Source organism: Microchirus variegatus (genome assembly GCF_963457635.1).
Source record: "Microchirus variegatus genome assembly, chromosome: 1".
Lineage (NCBI taxonomy): Eukaryota > Metazoa > Chordata > Actinopteri > Pleuronectiformes > Soleidae > Microchirus > Microchirus variegatus.
In genome coordinates, this window is record NC_139802.1 from 27,845,989 (window position 1) to 27,863,160 (window position 17,172).

Sequence of the window (17,172 nt, forward strand, 5' to 3'; positions counted from 1 at the left end):
CATTCAGACCCTCTTCGCACACTTTTTCTATAATATAATACGCTTTTGGGAATAATTGGAATTGAGGGATTTGTTCCCTTCCTCTCACCCTCTTTTTTTCCATCACACGCATGCGCAGTGGGGTGCGCACTGGTCAGTCTGAGAAGCAGCTGTTCGGGGCTGGTGAAATTCCAACATGGCAGTAGCTGTGGTCAGTGTTTCCTGCGTTAACTTGGGATGGTTTCAGCTCGCACGCAGCCCGGTTTAACCTCGGTGCCCGATTCTCCGACACTACTTCAGACCCGGGATCCATGCGACCCTAACGCGCCACGCGAGACTCCGACTCGTCGCCAGAAAAACAGGTGAGGACTCGGAGTGGAGGACGTGGATGGTCCGTGGATCTGCTGCGTCTGCAGTTAGACAGCACAGTGGTCAGAGCAGACAGCGCGTCTGCAGGAGGCGAGACTCTCCCGGATTAATGCATGTGTGCACTTCGATTATTATTAGTTATATTGTTATTTTTACAAGTTTCCCTAATTGCAAACCGTGCATGCATTCACCTGCGAGTTTGTTTTATTTGCGTCCTCTCATGTGATTGTTTTAAGGAGCGCACCTGCGCCACGGTTATAAACGCAGAGGAGCGGACACGCAGAGCTGCGCTGTGGGTCCGCTGTGGGTCCACTGTGTGTGTGTGTGTGTGTGTGTGTGTGTGTGTGTGTGTGTGTGTGTGTGTGTGTGTGTAGCTCTCATTATTATTAGTGTGGAGGGAGAGAATTACACAACTTGCGCGCACACACAGCCTTTTCTCAGGCTGCTGCTGCTGCTGCTGCCTCTTTTGCTGCGATACGGTTACAACAAGTTGCCCTGCTGTGCGCGAGCGGATACAGTGTCACTGCATGCAGCATGTCTGTTTATCAAACAGCACTCTGGTTATTTGAAAATAAACACCGAGTAAGAATAATCTGGATTATTTTTTTGACATTAACTCTACTCTCCATCAGCCTGGACAATCATGCACAAGTTGATTTTTTTTTTTTTTGCTCTGTATCCCCCTCTTCACCTCTCCTCCTCCTCTCCCTCCTCCTCTCCCTCCTCTAACCACTGCCTGTCATCCCGTTCTCCACTTTCTAATGAGATGCATGTAGGTTATAGACGCCTCTCCTATTGAGTTGCCCACCTTTCACACGACTTGAAATCCGAGCAGTGCTAGGACCCCAGAAAGCAAAGAGAGAAAAGAAAATAGTCGAAGAACAGTTAGAAAGTGTTTAGATATTATTTCTCTTTTTATTCAAAGGAGAATCACTTTGGCTTTTTTTGTTTTGTTTTGTTTTTTCCTCCACACAATTAATTCCAATGCTCTCATCTCCTCTTCTTCTCCCTCTTCCAGAACGACATGATCAGCAGCAGCAACAGCGTCTATGGTAGGTCCATTTTTTTTTCAATTTCATGTATTGTGGAAAAAAGAAAAAAGAAAAGATGTCCTGATGAGCTTTTGGAGCTGGAGGAATAATCTGTGTATTTTGTGAATTTCCATTATTCTGCAGTATAATTGCAGATAATTATTTTAGTTTGTTTTGTTTATTTTTTTACTTTCTAGTTGTACTTGTGTCACACAGTAAACACACTTGTTATCGATATATAACGTCTTATATATTTGACATGGCTTCACCTGCAGCTTTAAATGAAATATTATTGTATATATATAAAACTAAATGGTAGAGTTGTATTTTGACTTTTTAAAGATTGCAGTTTTTAGTTGGATTGATGCATAATATCACAGATATTTGTGGATGTGGCATCCCAGTGAACAAGGCCTTGATTACTTTAAAATTAGAATTCATTTAAAAAAAATTTTTTTTAATATTATTTCTTGAATATGTACACGTTTATATTTTACTGAAATGAATAATTATGATCACATGATAACACAGGCAGCTTTTAAGACACCGTGTGACACACGACCTGCTGTGAAATTATAGCTCAGGTGTGTTTTGACTAAATGATCCGTGCGAGTTTGTAGTTTCAGGAGAACCTCCTTTCATAGTCAGAAATGAAAACAGCCATCCTAACTGACCTGTTACAGGTGCAGAGGCTTGGTTTTTAACAAATGAGCACATTCACGAGCGCGGCTGTAGGCTACACACACACACACACACACACACCAAGGCTCAGGTGTCACAACTGCATGTTCTATGTTTCCGTAGCAGTTATTAGCGAGGACTCAACCTTTAACTATTGATTTTTTGACTCTCTGCCGTGCACGCACACACACACACACAGTTATTGGCTCCATGTCCTGTGCTGCTCATGCACTCGTGTGTAAATGTGTGTGTGTGCGTGTGTGTGTGTGTGTGTGTGAGTCCATTTACTCTCGTGTACATGTATGTACAGATGTGTGTGTGATGTAAATTGAGGACTTCATAGCACATTGGCCTCATATGTGTGTTTTTATTTATTTAAATATATAAATCAAATATAATTCCATATTTGATTTTTTTCTGACTCAAAGTCTGATTGGAATTTCCAAACAAGTCATTGATTTTTATTTGATTTGTGTTTTGCAGAATTTGAACACATGAGGAATAGTGTTTTATACGTTTGTTTGCTTTTATTTCACTAGAAAATAAGAGAGTGAAAGAATTAACTTTCCAGTTTAGCGTGACAAGTGTGTGCGTTCAAGTGAGAGCCAGAGGCACAACATCGCATGTGTGGTGTTGTGTGTAATGTAAATAATGTCGATACTCAGCGGTTTCTTTAGTCCTCTAAGTCTATTTGTTTGCTACAGTCCTCGGCTTAAGATCCGTCCCTGTGCCTCCTCTGTCTGCACGTGTTGCAGTGACAGTAGCAATAATCCCCCTCATTATACACATAACGTATCGCCTCACATCTCTGGCAGCCCCCCGATACAGCTAATAGGGACAGCGGAAAAACGAGAGAGAGAGAGGACAGATAATAGGAAGAGAAGAAAAAGTGCTTTACACACAGGCTCCCCTTTACTCTTCCTTTATTTATCTAAATATGGACTTTTCCCTCAAATGAATAGAGAGCGCTGGTGTGCTACAAGGCTGCTGGAGAGACTCCCTGCGGGACCATATAAATAAATTATCCTGACACTTTCTATCAGTCTGTAATGTTTACCATTAAAAGCTGTTTTACCATCCCGGAGCCACCGGTGTGCAATCCCCGGCCCACCCCGTGGGACTTCTGCCAGATGTAAAAGCGACGTGGGGGGAAATATTGTGCTTTAGACACACACACAGTGAGAGAGAAAGATGTGTTCGTGTCTCTCTGCCACGTCCATATCAGTGGATTTCTCCTGTCTGCTTGTCCTGACAAAGGGCCTCTTCAAACGAGATCCAGGCTGGGTTGTCATCTTTTAGCAAATATGTTAAGTGTTATCTTTTGTGCTCTCGGCTTGCCGGGCGGAGCTAGACCCCATGGGAGCCTGGCGCATGCAAATAGAACAAATCCCTCTCGGACCTGTCTGTCTGTTTCACTCTCTCTATTTCTCCCTCTTCCCTCCCTCCCTCCCTCCCTAGCTCCCTCCACATCACCAGCACTTCTTTCCTCCACGTTTGCTCGACAGTGCGTCAGCCTGTCTTGTCTCCTTGCTCGCTCATCTATTTCACTCTTTGTCCACTTATTTCCCCTCCATCTCTCTCTCTCTTTCTCTCTCTGTCCCAGTAGGCAGTGCTGGTGCTGTTTGTGTGTGTGTGTGTATGTGTGTGTGTCAGCTAAATGTTGTGTAGTCTTTTGTGTGTTTCCCAGCACACTCGCTGACAGCCCCTCCTCGCAGATCTAAGTTCCTCTCCCAGAGACGGCAGGCAGCTGTCGGTTGCGCCGCTGCCCGAGACGCATTTCTCCGTAGATGTGCGGACGCCAATTCCTCAAATCCTTGACACCATGATCCACTCAGTCCTCCTCCTCATCCTTCTCTTCCCCTCCTCTCCTTTACTCTGGTACACTGGCTCAATTTCTTCTTTTAAACAAGGTTTTTGTGACTGACAGTTGCTGTTTTTTTATTGTTATTGTTGAGCATCTTTCCTCAAACATAATGTATACCCATTCAGCTGTTGCTCCCAGTGCTGGTTATTATCCAGTCAAAATCTGTAGGGATAGGGATCCACAATAGACTGACTCACAGCTATTTAGTTACCTGTCAAACCCCTGATAGAATACTTTTATTGCCTTTGTGCATTCGCACTCTCATAAATAGCACCAGTGCAACGTCTGCTTATAAAAAAAAGTCAGAGAAAAAAATATATTAAAAGCTGCACAAGTTTAAAACGCCGAACATTTACACATATCATTTTTCACACTCTGCTCTTTTATCCGCACAGTCTTTTTTAAATCAAGCACACTGTTTGACTGTGTTTATTGTGACCAGTTGCCATGACGTGATTGTAAATCAGCTGAAAAATTAAATCTAAGAAGATGCATTTTAAATGCATCTACTCAAACATTTTAGATTAAAAGAAATTAAGGAATTAACACGAGCTGCTCCTGGTTCACCTCAGGTCAAGACTGGATCAAACCTTCTAAGCCAAATCTCCTCCGAGATCATTGTCGCTACATTTCCAGCCTCTTCCACGTCTTGTTCCCTAATTCACCTCCTTACCATGACTTTATGCATTATAACACTTGAATGAATGAAATCTCCTCTGAAATGTTTGAAGTTTTTTTTCAGCTTGTTATAGGTTTTAATCAAATCAAAGCTGCAGTTTTTCCCTCCTCATTCTCTTAACCTCCTTTGCGAGCCACTGCCCCATTTCCTTGAATTTTAAGCAGACCTGGCTGGTCTCTGTTTAGTTTTGGGCGGCGATCTCCACCAGCCATGGCCTGGATTCTCTGGCACATTATTCTAACTGTCATTGTGTTGAAGTGTTCAATATGCTTAAAAAAAAAATCGAACTTAAATCTTTTTGGAAATATTCCACACAATTAGACCTGAGTCGACATTTGCTTATCCATTTTCAAATGAGAAGCACTTTCTTTAATTAGGTTATTGCCCTGGAAGTCTTCAGTTAAATTGTGCGTTGATGTGTGGAAGAGCTCAACGCTCATTTGGCCTGGTGATGAAAGATTATGGACAACAAGAGGCTGTTTTTTCTTTTTGCAGCGGATAAAGAAAATGACAGCTTTAAGACAGGAAGGATCTAACGTAATCTCTCTTTCTCTTGCTGTTGCCGCTGCTCTTCTCTCACTTGCCGGCTCTGGCTGGATGATCTGATTTTGCTTGGCTAGATAGTGGCCGTCTGCTGCTGCTGCTGCTGCTGCTGCTGCTGCTGCTGCTGCTGCTGCTGCTGCTGCTGCTGCTGCTGCTGCTGCTGCTGCTGCTGCTGCTGCTGCTGCTGCTGCTGCTGCTGGTCCCACTCCAGCCCACCTCCAACCACCCTCTACCTCTGCCCCCTCCCTCTAGTCTCAGCACCAGCTGAGGTTGAATGTCTTGATTAGTGAGGCATCTTTGGACGAGTAAGTCGGGGACACTTTTGTGTCTGCAAGACCGCAAAGGTGTGCGTGCGCGTTAATGAACAATGGCTCATTGGGTATGAGGCAGACTTTGTGTGTTTGTATATATGTGTGTGCGAGTGTGTGTGTGTGTGTGTTTAAGCTTGGCAAGCTGCCAGAGGATGGACACAAAGGCTGTTGAGTGGCTGGGCGTGTGGCACAGCATCACTGAGCCGTCTGTGGCCTCTGGGAGACGGACACAAGCAAGAGCGAAAAAAAACAAAAAAAAAACACCTGCTGTTGCTCAGCAGCTTCAAACCTTACAGCATCGATTAAGAGACTACAGCTAATTATTTGTTTTATTTTGTTTTTTGTTTAATTATTTTTTAATTCATAGTGTTGAATTCTGACAAGGACAATGTGCAGTTTAATCCTTTTCCATGCGTAAGTGCAATAACTATAACTGCAAAACTGCAAAAAAAAAAAAAAAAAAATGTAAATCTTACAATACACACTTTTGCTCCTGTCACTTTACATTTCGGTCCCTTAATCACTTTATAAATGATGGTCCTTCCTGGTTTACCCTGCTGCATCTCATAATATTTTAAATGTCCCTACTCAAATACGTAAAAAAAAAAAAAGTAAATAATAAATAAAATAACTGTGCTATTAAATCAAGGCTGGGTGATGGGAAAAAGTTTTGAAGTGTACATCGATAACAATTATGATAAGAAAAAGAAAGTTGAAGAAAGCAGTTAATTGTGGTTTTAAACTTCCGAAAAGACAGAGAAGGACTCATTAAACACAGAAACTTTCTGCTGATCAGACGCAAAACATTCACAGCAATTACCTGTTCTGTCTCAAAGTGTGTTTGCACAATGCATAAACATTACTGAACCTTTGTTATACTGATACTGGCGTAAATTATATTACATATTGTTGTTGTTGCTGATTAACTTGTGCGTCAACTTTCAACTGTGTTTCAGTGACGGGCTACATCCTGCGCACACACTTGCTGTAACACGGTCGAACCGTGAATTGAAGCCGCGACTAAAATAATTGGTATATTCCGACCACAATTATTGATGTTTGTCCAATCCAGTGTCGGAAAAAAAACTGCAACAGTCTTAAAACGCGAAGACAGTTTTACGATCATTTCAAACTGAGAAAAGTGTCTCTGGAGCAGAGGAGTACGACTGTATATCGAGCTGTGATTATGTCTGCTTATGTTACTGTGTGTGTGTGTGTGTGTGTGTGTGTGTGTGTGTTGGCCAACTTTCCTCAGTGGAAGCAGGCAGGAAGCGTTCAGATGTTGCTTGTACAAGTCCGTTGGCAGGATGGACACATGTGGTAGATAACTAATGATAGCATGCGGTGTATAATGAGATCCTACTCTCCGTCTGTCTCCCCTACCTGGCATCATGCATTAACCATACAAGAGGAAGAGGAGGCACGCATGGTATTGACTTTTGAGTGGGTGTCTGCTTGTCCGTTGTTGTTTTGTTTAGCACTCAGAGGTCAGCATGGCTGCAAGCGCCGCACATTTATAACAAGTGTTGTTTTTTTTTTTGTTTTTTTTTGTTGTTGTTATTATTGTTTTACTTTCATGGCAGGAGCTCATTTTTTTGTCTCCCCTCATCAGCGCCCCTTGAGCTCTGTTAAATGGTTGTAAATTGATTTTGGATGCGCTGCAATGTATATGCTTAACAAGCCAAATGGGTTCAGTTTGTGGGTTAGTTTGTGTGTTCAGAAGATTATTCTATTAATGCATTCCACACACTCATGATCCACAGTGTGCTGCTGTGTGAAGGAGGGAGGCATTGGCAGCGCTCCATCTTCTTGCCCAGTAACATATATTTATCCTCTTCACCGCACAATCCTCTAGGCTGCTCAAATCCCCCAGGGGGTCCCGATGACATGCTTACTAATGTGTGCTTTGGAAACGGAGTGCTATTGTATCCCCTAAATCTCACAAAGCACTGTATGATTTGCCCATTGTCGTAAAATCGCTTTGCTTGTGCCAAGTACTTGCATCTCACAGAGGCTTAATGCTGTGAGGGTTTTAGGGACAGCTTCGAGTTCCTCTTTTGTTGATTTCAGGGAAAAGTGCCAAGACTGCTGCGCTGAATATTGTTTTGAGCATGGAGGAAGGAGGGGAAGGAGGGCCATTGCCAAGCGACTCCATTGAGCCCCGTGAATGGGCCATTCATATTTAGCAGAATCACCCAGATGCCATATTGTTGGCTCAACAACACTAAATATTCCCCAACAAGGATGGGATTGTAGCAGGTTTCTGAATTGTGCAAGTGTAGAAAAAGGACACTGGGAAATTGGTTTGGGGTGGGAGGTGTGGGGGGTATTCAGCTTTTCTGAAAAGGGTGAATAGTAAAGGAACAGCCACGACGAGTGTGGCATGATGAAGTGTAGTTGTTAAGGGATTGAGGCATTTGTCAATGCTCATGTTATTTTCTATGAAGACGTCAGTCAGATATTATGTTTGCGTGGAATAATGACGTAAAGTTAAATTGTTTAAATGTCATACAGTATGTAGTATTTATTTAAATATACACGGGTGACACCATTTTAACACATTATAGTATGGCTGGGCAGTATATTTTATATTTTTCATTTTATGAAAAAGGTTCGAGAAAGAGAGATTATCAAACACACTTTGAGCCATTTTATTGCTGTTAATATTTTATCATGTAGTTTTCTGTAAATAGAGAAGTTTAAACTGGTTTTGTTTAACTTTTCCACAGGGGCAGAACTCTCTTTAGTTTGATAATTATATATATATGTCGACTGATTTGCATCTTTTTTGTTTGTTATTACAAATTAGAAGCTATAATACCCTGAACTGTCACTAATGATATTAGTGACAGGTATAGTGGTAGTGTCTTTACTGTTCTTTCAGCGTATTAGGGTTACAGGCTAAGCTCATCATTGCCATTAGACTTTGTGTCTTTAACGTCAAGCAGGATGTGGTGTTGGACATGGCAGTCTCGGGACAGCAAGTACTTGGTGGGATTTCATCTTAAGCTGGCCCGAGGCTAATATTGTGCTGTTTCTGAGGTTTCCCAGAATCCTATTCTCTGCACACTGAGCTCTGTGTTAATGTCCATCCGCTCTAAACAACCTTGAAGCAGCTACTATATACGTACCTTCACATTTGTCCCCTGCGCTGTCAAAGGGCCTAAGACAGGACTTAGTAAAATGTCATTGTGGTCTTTTTATGTCATGCATGCACTGAGTATTAATCACGGCTGGATCTGTGCCTGAGAGGCTGATCAAATTTATTGTTTGGCTGCGAGGGACAGTAATGGGTGTTTAATTACTCAATAAAAGCCCTTTTATAGATTCCCAGGCCTCCTGTGTGTTGAGCAAATGGTATTGATCTGTCTCCGGGCTGCAACATGATAGCCTGTGAAGGAGAATTAGAGCCGTTAGCCTGCTAGCACTTTCTCATTCATTAGCTGCATTAGCCAGAGGGTGGTTAAGACGTAGCATCTCTGTTAATTCCACTGTGTCTCAAAGGTTTTTGTGTTGTAAAGCTCTGTGCACCTCATTTACACAAATATGGATTAGATGAGCAATGAATAACATTGACCCTCTCAGTGGTGGAAGTGTGTTTTGATAACAATGTCCAGGAGAGCTGTTTTTCTTTCAAACATTCCCCTCACCGCAGTTTATCAGTGCTACGACCACTGCGTAATCCGTTGGACTAAATTTAACAACACAGTCAGCCGAGCTGTGAGCTGCATGATTCGGGCTACCATCAGGTCCGCACGTGTAATCCTACTACTTCCCCACCTTCAAATTTGTAATCTGACGACTCCTCCACCTCATCCTCTTCATCCTCCGAGGCCTAATTCTGGATCTCCATCTGTGAGGCGTTCTCCTGCTCACAGAACATCACTGAAAAAGGAGGGGAAGACTGAATGATAATCAGAGGTATACCAATTAAAAGGTTGGGCCAATTAATCAGAAGCTTATTTGCCATTGTGTTTAATTAATTGACCATTATAGAATTAATTGGCCAACATGTATAATCACATTTTTGATCTTGGAGACGGGATAAATGCTACTTAGTCACAAAACCTTTACTTTGTAACTTAAAATTTTATTTGACTGAGTTTAGTTTTGCAGTGCAGTACAGACTCAAAATGCAAAAGTTAATTTAAATCAAGGAATTATCTTATCACTATAAAATGTCAGATCATTCAAGATTAACATTTGCCCCTGAGTGAAAGAAAGAAACCAGTTCATTCTGGTTTCAAAGTTGTTTTTTTATGGACAGAAAACTACAAACATGTGCTGAACAAACATTTTACAAATGCAACATTGAACAATACATTTAATAGAAAATGGTATGTTGTGTCAAAGTGTGTTGTGCAATGCATTATAACATTATATGTGGATTGAACCTTTGTGCTTTGAATGAAGGAAAAGGAAATATATTGAGTTACTTCTCTCCTCTTACTTTCCCCGACAAAAATATTGGCCAAAAAGGAAAGAAAAAGATCAGCATCAGCTATAGAAAACACCACATTTGTCGTTCTTTTATGACAAACCTTAACAGCCTCATGATTTTTCCAGTGATGAACGGTTTACTGTATATATCGAGGCCTTCACTTTGTCCATTGCAGTTTTTTCTTGTTTTGGGGGGGGGCTAACTGCGTCTGCCTTGTATTGTTCTCTTATATTCAGAGCATATTGCTGTCTGTGTGAAGCAGCTCCACGTCTCCTTGATGCACGGCAATCTCTCTCCTTGATGTGTCGATATCAAATGAATGTGGCCCATTACAGACGTGCTGGAGTCAGTCGGGTGGCTTTGTGGACAGGGGAAAGGGCCGGCAAAGGGACCATGAAAGAGACATTGTCCAATATGGAGCGTACAGTTCCTTTGTAGATAAATGGATTTTCATGCTTATCAACTGGGACAGTGACATGAGTGAAAACTGTGGAAAATGTGGAATTATTCTCACTCCACGGCTGTACATGTGGACAACTATAGTATCAAGTGTGTGTGGTCTTTCATTGTCCTGCAGAAAGCCTCTTTTTCTTTTCTTTTTTTTTTCAAATGCAGTGATAATCCGCACCATTTATACTGTAAATTGTGGAGCCAATTTCACCGTACTATACTTCTATATAGATCTAATGCTCTGATACTTTATATATTGTTAGGTATCCTTATATTTCTTGTCTCCTTTTTAGCAATAAAGGAAACTAATCTGGCTTTTTACACTTTTTTTTTTTAACTCAAATTGGTTTCTGAGATGGACAATACCTCAATAAAATGTATTTTTTATTGTACTATCAATATAAAATTCAACATTTTGATTATTTTTAGTAGAGTTATATCTAATGTAATATTTTCTATCAAAAAAGTATCTGTCCTTGATCACTTTTTTCTCCTTTTTTGTCATAAGTACAATCTTTTGCACAACATGATCCTGCTGTAACGTTACCAGTCCACCCAAAGCAGACGGTCAAACATAATGTTGAATTATGAAGGCAAGTCAAATCCATTTTATTTATAGAGCACCAAATCATAACAGAACTTATGTCAGCCAGTTTCAATATAGCGCAAGTCCAGACTGTAGTATTTTTCAACAGTATTTACAGAGACTCAACTTTGCACCATGAGCAAGCACTTAGTGACAGGGTGAGCTGACGGAGGGAGAAAGAGATGGAGAGAGAGTATGAATGCAATTCCCATACACAAAAAACTAATGATAGTAATAATATCTGTATCTGTCGTGGTGACTCATCCAAACTCTAAAAATACAGCCGCAACTCAACAGGATGGAGAGAGACAAGAAAGCACAGAACTACGGGAGTGGATTGAGAAGTAACGTGTATTAATGGGATACGAACAGACAGATGGACAGACGACGTACAGATGGAGAGGGAGAGGAGGAGAGCGGAGCTCAGTGCACCATGGGAAGTCCTGCAGAAAACCCAGGCCCAGAGCATAATAACTCTGGGACGGTTCAAGGCGAGTTTGAACCGGCCGTAACTATAAGCTTAATCAGAGAGGAAAGTTTTAAGCCGCCGCCTCATAAAGGGGACAGAAGATGAGAAAGCGCTTTCTCCTGGAGATTACACACCACATGCGAGTGCATTGTTGTAGATATTATGGGATCATTAAGGGCCAGTTCACATTTAGTGGCCAAAAACACAGACGTGGAATATACCTTTGAGGTGTTTTTATTTAAGGTGTTTAGGGGCTGAGCTTCCGTCCCGCCTGTCGTGACCAAGCAGACAAAACCTGCGTTTAGATGAGGCTGGAGTGCAGAGGAAATATGTTTCCAGCTCTACAAATCAGCAATGTATCTGTGCATGGTGTCTCAAAGTCCATACAATATCCATACAACAAAATATTTCATTTAATAATGTATGCAATCTCTTTGGGATACACTTTAGTTTAGTTTTACCATTTAGTTTGAAAACTTCAGGGCTGCGTTATACTCATTTGGAAACCGCAACAGAGTCAACCTCCACAATCAGCCACAACTCGGTTATCAACTGTGACCAAATAGTGAAAGTTGAAATGCTTATCTGGACTGTTTTCTAAAAACGCTGTTTTCAAATGAAAATCTAGTTGCATTTATGTCCACATCTGAATTCATATTTAATTAATGTAGCACCTGCGTTGGCACAGTAAAACCAAGCCTCCCACCCCTTCATAGACATACAGAGACAACAGCCCCTCAGAGGTGATGATGACCGTCTTTACAGAATAAACGACTCCCAACAAACAATTTCACCTGACAGCAAGAATGTGTTAAATAACCCAAACAGGCAGAAATCAGCCCACTTGTTTCATTATGTACATGTATGTGTGCATGCTTGCCCACACTCCTGCAGACGCACATTAAATCCTGTTTACATTCCGCTGCCTGTGGGGCGCGAACGAGAAGCGATGTCTACTTGATGCGGAGCCACTGATCTAGGTAATCTGCCCGTGCAGTGGGACAAGTCTATTGGTCCACAAATCAATTGGCTTCATGTCCGTGCCATTAGGCTAACATGGCGCTCCTGAGGCGCTGAGATGGTAAACAGACTGTTTAATTCCCCTGGACACCAGCCAGGTGGACACTCCTCCTCCTCCTGCTTCGTCCTGATCCCTCCGTTTTATTTTCTCCTTCCTCCCCTCATTCTATCAGACTCTTCCACTCCTTCCTCCTCAGTCAATGCGGTTATCCTCAGTGGACGAGTGCTTACAGGAATATTGCTTGGAGGGATTGTTTCTGTGTATGTGTGTGTAAAGAGGAGAGAATTTGGCCAATGAACCCTTGTTGTGCTGTGTCCTCCAGTACTGTGTCTATACTGAGTAAGTGATCCCTTGAGATGCAGTCCACACACACAAACACACACACACACACACACACACACACACACACACACACACAGCATACAGCCTTATCGCTCTCTTTTTCTCTCTCTGTCTGTGTCTCTTTCGCTCACCCTGTGTTTGTCGTAGTCTTTTGTTTCTCTCTGTGAATCTGTTTCTCATACTGTTTCTGTCTCTTCACATACACCCTCCACCCAAGCAACAAACATGTGCAGTAATTTAAGGGGCTGCATCAAAAACAAACACACACACTCATGATTGCTTCATGTCTGAGCTGCAAGAAGTTTTCCCGCTTCCATTTTTTCCCCCACACAGATAGGCCAAAAAAAAACAACACCTCTTTCCCCGTCTTTCTGCCAAGCTTTTGGTTTCCCTATATGGACGCAACTAATGACTTCGTTTCTAACGTGTCATTTATCCACTTCTCCGCCGTGCTGTGCATCTTGCTTTGCGCTACAGTATGGTAATTGAGCCAGTGTATCTTGACAGATGAATGTTGTTGGCAGTATCAGTGTTGTGTGTCTCATTTCCTGCGTGCCGTTGCCGATTGACTGATAAGATAAGAGGCCCGTAGCCACGTCTGAGAGCTGCAGCGCCGCTAACAACCTGATGAGTGGCACTGTTAAATCCATGATTAAGCCCAGGGAAGTGGCGTCAGCTCAGATACTCACTGAGTAATCTGTGGCCAACGTGTGCAGAATAAGCACAGACTCTTCCCCTGGTATATAGGAAGTAATAAAACTTAAAATGACAGCATTTCAGCTGGACAGCAAGCCATTAGAAATGACACGGTGTAGAAATCTGTGCTATGGTCTCAGACATGCTCACAGCGGCGTAACGTTTCACTGTTGCTAGGAGACACTGAAGCCCTCGGACACATGTGGTCAGGTGTTAGTACAAGTTGTTGACAAGGGCTGGAGCATCTGCAATGGCTTGATATTGCTTACAGAACAGGAATGTATGTAGATTTACAGTTTGGCAGTCACTGCAGGGCCGAGGAGCAGGGAAAGAGGTTTTTGTAAAGAGATCTATGAAGTTTTGAAGTGTGATCTTTATAATGTTTTTTTCCAGGTATATAAATAACTAAAGGTGTGCAATATCAAATATCAGTTTAAAGCCGAACTAGACCGGAAGTTCCAATTAACGCTGTTTTTTAGTGTATCTGCGTCATTACCTCGTTTATGAAGCCCTGAAGTTTCGAAACAAACAGTTCAGCCATTGCTGAGAACGCTGTGTTTTATTGTAATCTCGGGCTCAGCGAGATCTCTGAAAATCCCATTATAGTTACGTAAACACTGGTTCTCCTGAACAGCCGATCCTCCTGCTCCGGGCACTAGTCCGGGCACATCCGGTTGCGTACATTGAACCATAGAAGAAGAATAACGTCCATTGTGGAGGTGTTTCACGAGCGACAGTGTCTTCTGACCGTGGGTCTGACTCCGGGTCAAAGTCATAAAAGGGACTGCGGCGGGGAGTCGTGAAGAAGCCATTTTTAAACATTGTTAAAACAATGTTTTGAAAATGAGGAGCAGTGCATCCACCGTTCCAGAGGGGGGAGCTGTGCTTCTGAGAGCTGATGTGCTAAATATGTCACTTCCGGGTTGAGAGATTTTAGTCTCAAGTCTCGCGGCTGGGAAACAACGTCAGAAAAGAGGATTTCTAATGGCTCGTTTACAGCAACTAGGAGGTTTTTGACCATAAAAAGAAGTTAATATAAGTAGACCTCCATAACTAACATTTATGTGCAACAGGACCACTCTATGTGACCTTTAAGTCAGCTGTAGTCAATCAATGAGACTTTATTTGTATAACACTTTTAATCCAAAGTAATGTAACTGAAAATACATATAATTATACCATATGGCTATTGACGCAAAGGAAACAAATGAGATGAGAAAGCTCAGCATAAAGGAATGTTTTGTTGTAGCAAAGACTTACTATTAAAAACAAAAGTTTCCATAAGTTTCCATTATAAAAATATCAAGGCCTTGATCCCAGGCCGTTATTTTGGCCGCAGTACTGCCTCAGCCTTGACTCATCTCCCTCCTGGGACTCTCCATGGTGGAATGACATTCTCCTTCCAGCACAACAGCACAGTCGCTCCTTATCACAACACTAAATACTTCACGCCCTTTTCTCCCCGCTGCGTTGCATCCGTTTCACTCCTCTCTACTTCTGCCTGCCTTGTGCTCATCCTGCTCGCATATGTCATGTTGTGGACCAATCACAGCTAGTTTTCTCTCAAACTGTGTGGACTCAGAGAGGGAAACGAGTAAAGAGTCCCGTTTGTCTGAATAGGAAATGCTCATCCTAAAACTTGTGTAAAAGAGTGAAAAGTGTATTTTGCTTTTTTATTCCAGGTGACAAACGAGTACAGATGCTGTGTTTCCCTCTGGCCTAGAGCTACGGCCCACACTAATAAAGCTGTAATTATTTATTTAGTGGGAGAGTGAAAACAAGACTTTCTAACTGCTGCTACTGCTGTGAGAAATGCTGCCTGGAAAAAAAAATATGTGAAAGCAGATGATGAAGCTGCCAACACACAACCAAACACATGCATCCACACTGTTACCAAGGTCATGGTTTCCTCTCACTCTAGATCAGACTGAACTGGAGGGGAAATGCAGAGCAGTGAAGACAGCAGTTTTTTGTCTGCTCCTCGCAGTCGGTGCGTTATAGAATGCTCTCCTGGAAGGATGTGATAGATAACGCTTAGAAAAGCTGCACTTTTAGCTAAAAGCAAAAATGCTGGTATAGATGATGAGTGGAGGTTATGTCTACTGTCTGTTTCAAAAAGGAAAACTTGTGCACGACGTGTTTAAAACTAGGGATGGCACAATAACACTTTTAGGTGTCTTAAAATGATTAAACATATCAGTATTTGTGCAATTTCAAGCTTTATCAAAGACATAATTATCCAACTGTATAACAAATATTATCCTCCCATAAAGAGGAAATAAGCAGCGCACTATACGACGCAGCTAAAATGCTATCCCTGATTTTTATTTACATGTTTACAGTCTGTGCTTAGTGAAGCATGCAATATGTAGGATTTTTGCTACGAAGGAGTGGATACATGGGGATAAAGCGGAAATCTGATTAACACCTGCAGTGAAGTGATTGTCTAGTTTGTGGGTATTTAAATTTACAACTCTGTATTTATCAATTGTCTGAGAAAGATTTCATTTAGTTTAGTGAGTAAAATCCTTTAAATGGGAGCTTTAAGGTCCTTTCTTCCCTTTACACTCTATGATGTTAAAGATATATAGTGATAATGTTGCACACAGACCTATGAGATTCTGAGTCTTAACAGGCAGACGGGCATTACATTACTTCTCTGAACCACTGAGTCTGAGTGTACTAAAAAAAAGTGCACAATTTTGAGAAAAACCAACTGTTTAGTGGGGGTGGGCGATGTGTGCATTATTAAAATAATGATATTTATTGTGATGTTTCACATAATTTCAAAATAAAAGTGTTGAGAAGGATAAGAAGATGACAATATAATGCTGAATTAACCTATTTACAAAAAAACAAAAACAAAAATAATAAATAATAATAACTCTTTCAGTTTCAATAGGGTTCTTGCACGGTCGTGCTCGAACCCTAATAATAAATATAACTTTATTATTATTACGTGGCAGGCGAACAGGAAATCGATTGGGCGGCCGTGAGTTTGAGACCTTGTCCACAATGAAACATATATAATTTGTATAATTTGTTTTCTTGGTTCTTAAAAAAAGTTCCAAAATGACTCCAAATGTTGTAGTGTATATGACAGGCCTGTATGTGGCACTGTAACATAAATAGGTTTAAAATGGAGAAGAAGTGCATGAAGGCCTGTGCATACTCCGCAAGAACAAACAGTTTGTTCTTTTTCTCAAGGTGGCAAGAAGTTAGTTCAGGCCAGGACATTTCATACTTCTGGGAAGTCCTCATAGTGAACGACAACACTTCCGCATTAACCACACCCACTTCAAATGTTTGGCCAATCACACAATAGTTGACACCCCACAAGAAATAAGTTCTGCCCAGGCGATCGGTCAAGAACAAGCTGCAAGAACACTCAAACCAGGGACATCATTCTTTTCTCCCAGCCCTGGGAAAGAACACATTTATCTGTTCTTGTGGAGTATGTACAGGGTTTGGGTACATACTTAACTAACAGGGTTAAGGGTTAGGATAGAGAGCTGGGGCTATGACGTCATCATTTTACCAAACTTGAATATTGGTTGTATACCGGTAAAATCTAGGGCTGCGTTTCAGGGCTTCCTAAAAGGCAAAAAGCTGATACGATACAAACAACACATCGTTCTTGGGCCCTCGGTCGTGTAATGAGTGTGTTTACTTATTCTCTCACAAGCAGATCTGATTAAATCTGTCAGTTG

The 17,172-nt window shown here is 41.7% G+C and overlaps 1 pseudogene across 1 annotated transcript in view; it reads left to right on the forward strand.

Moving 5' to 3' along the window:
- The first annotated feature begins 110 nt into the window (after positions 1 to 110).
- Positions 111 to 17,172, forward strand: part of LOC310925467 (fidgetin-like) — a 32,989-nt pseudogene continuing 15,927 nt past the window's right edge. Inside the window, exons 1-2 of the transcript in view lie at positions 111 to 341; positions 1,367 to 1,400. The product of the transcript in view is annotated as a fidgetin-like (transcript). The remainder of the gene's footprint in view (positions 342 to 1,366; positions 1,401 to 17,172) is intronic.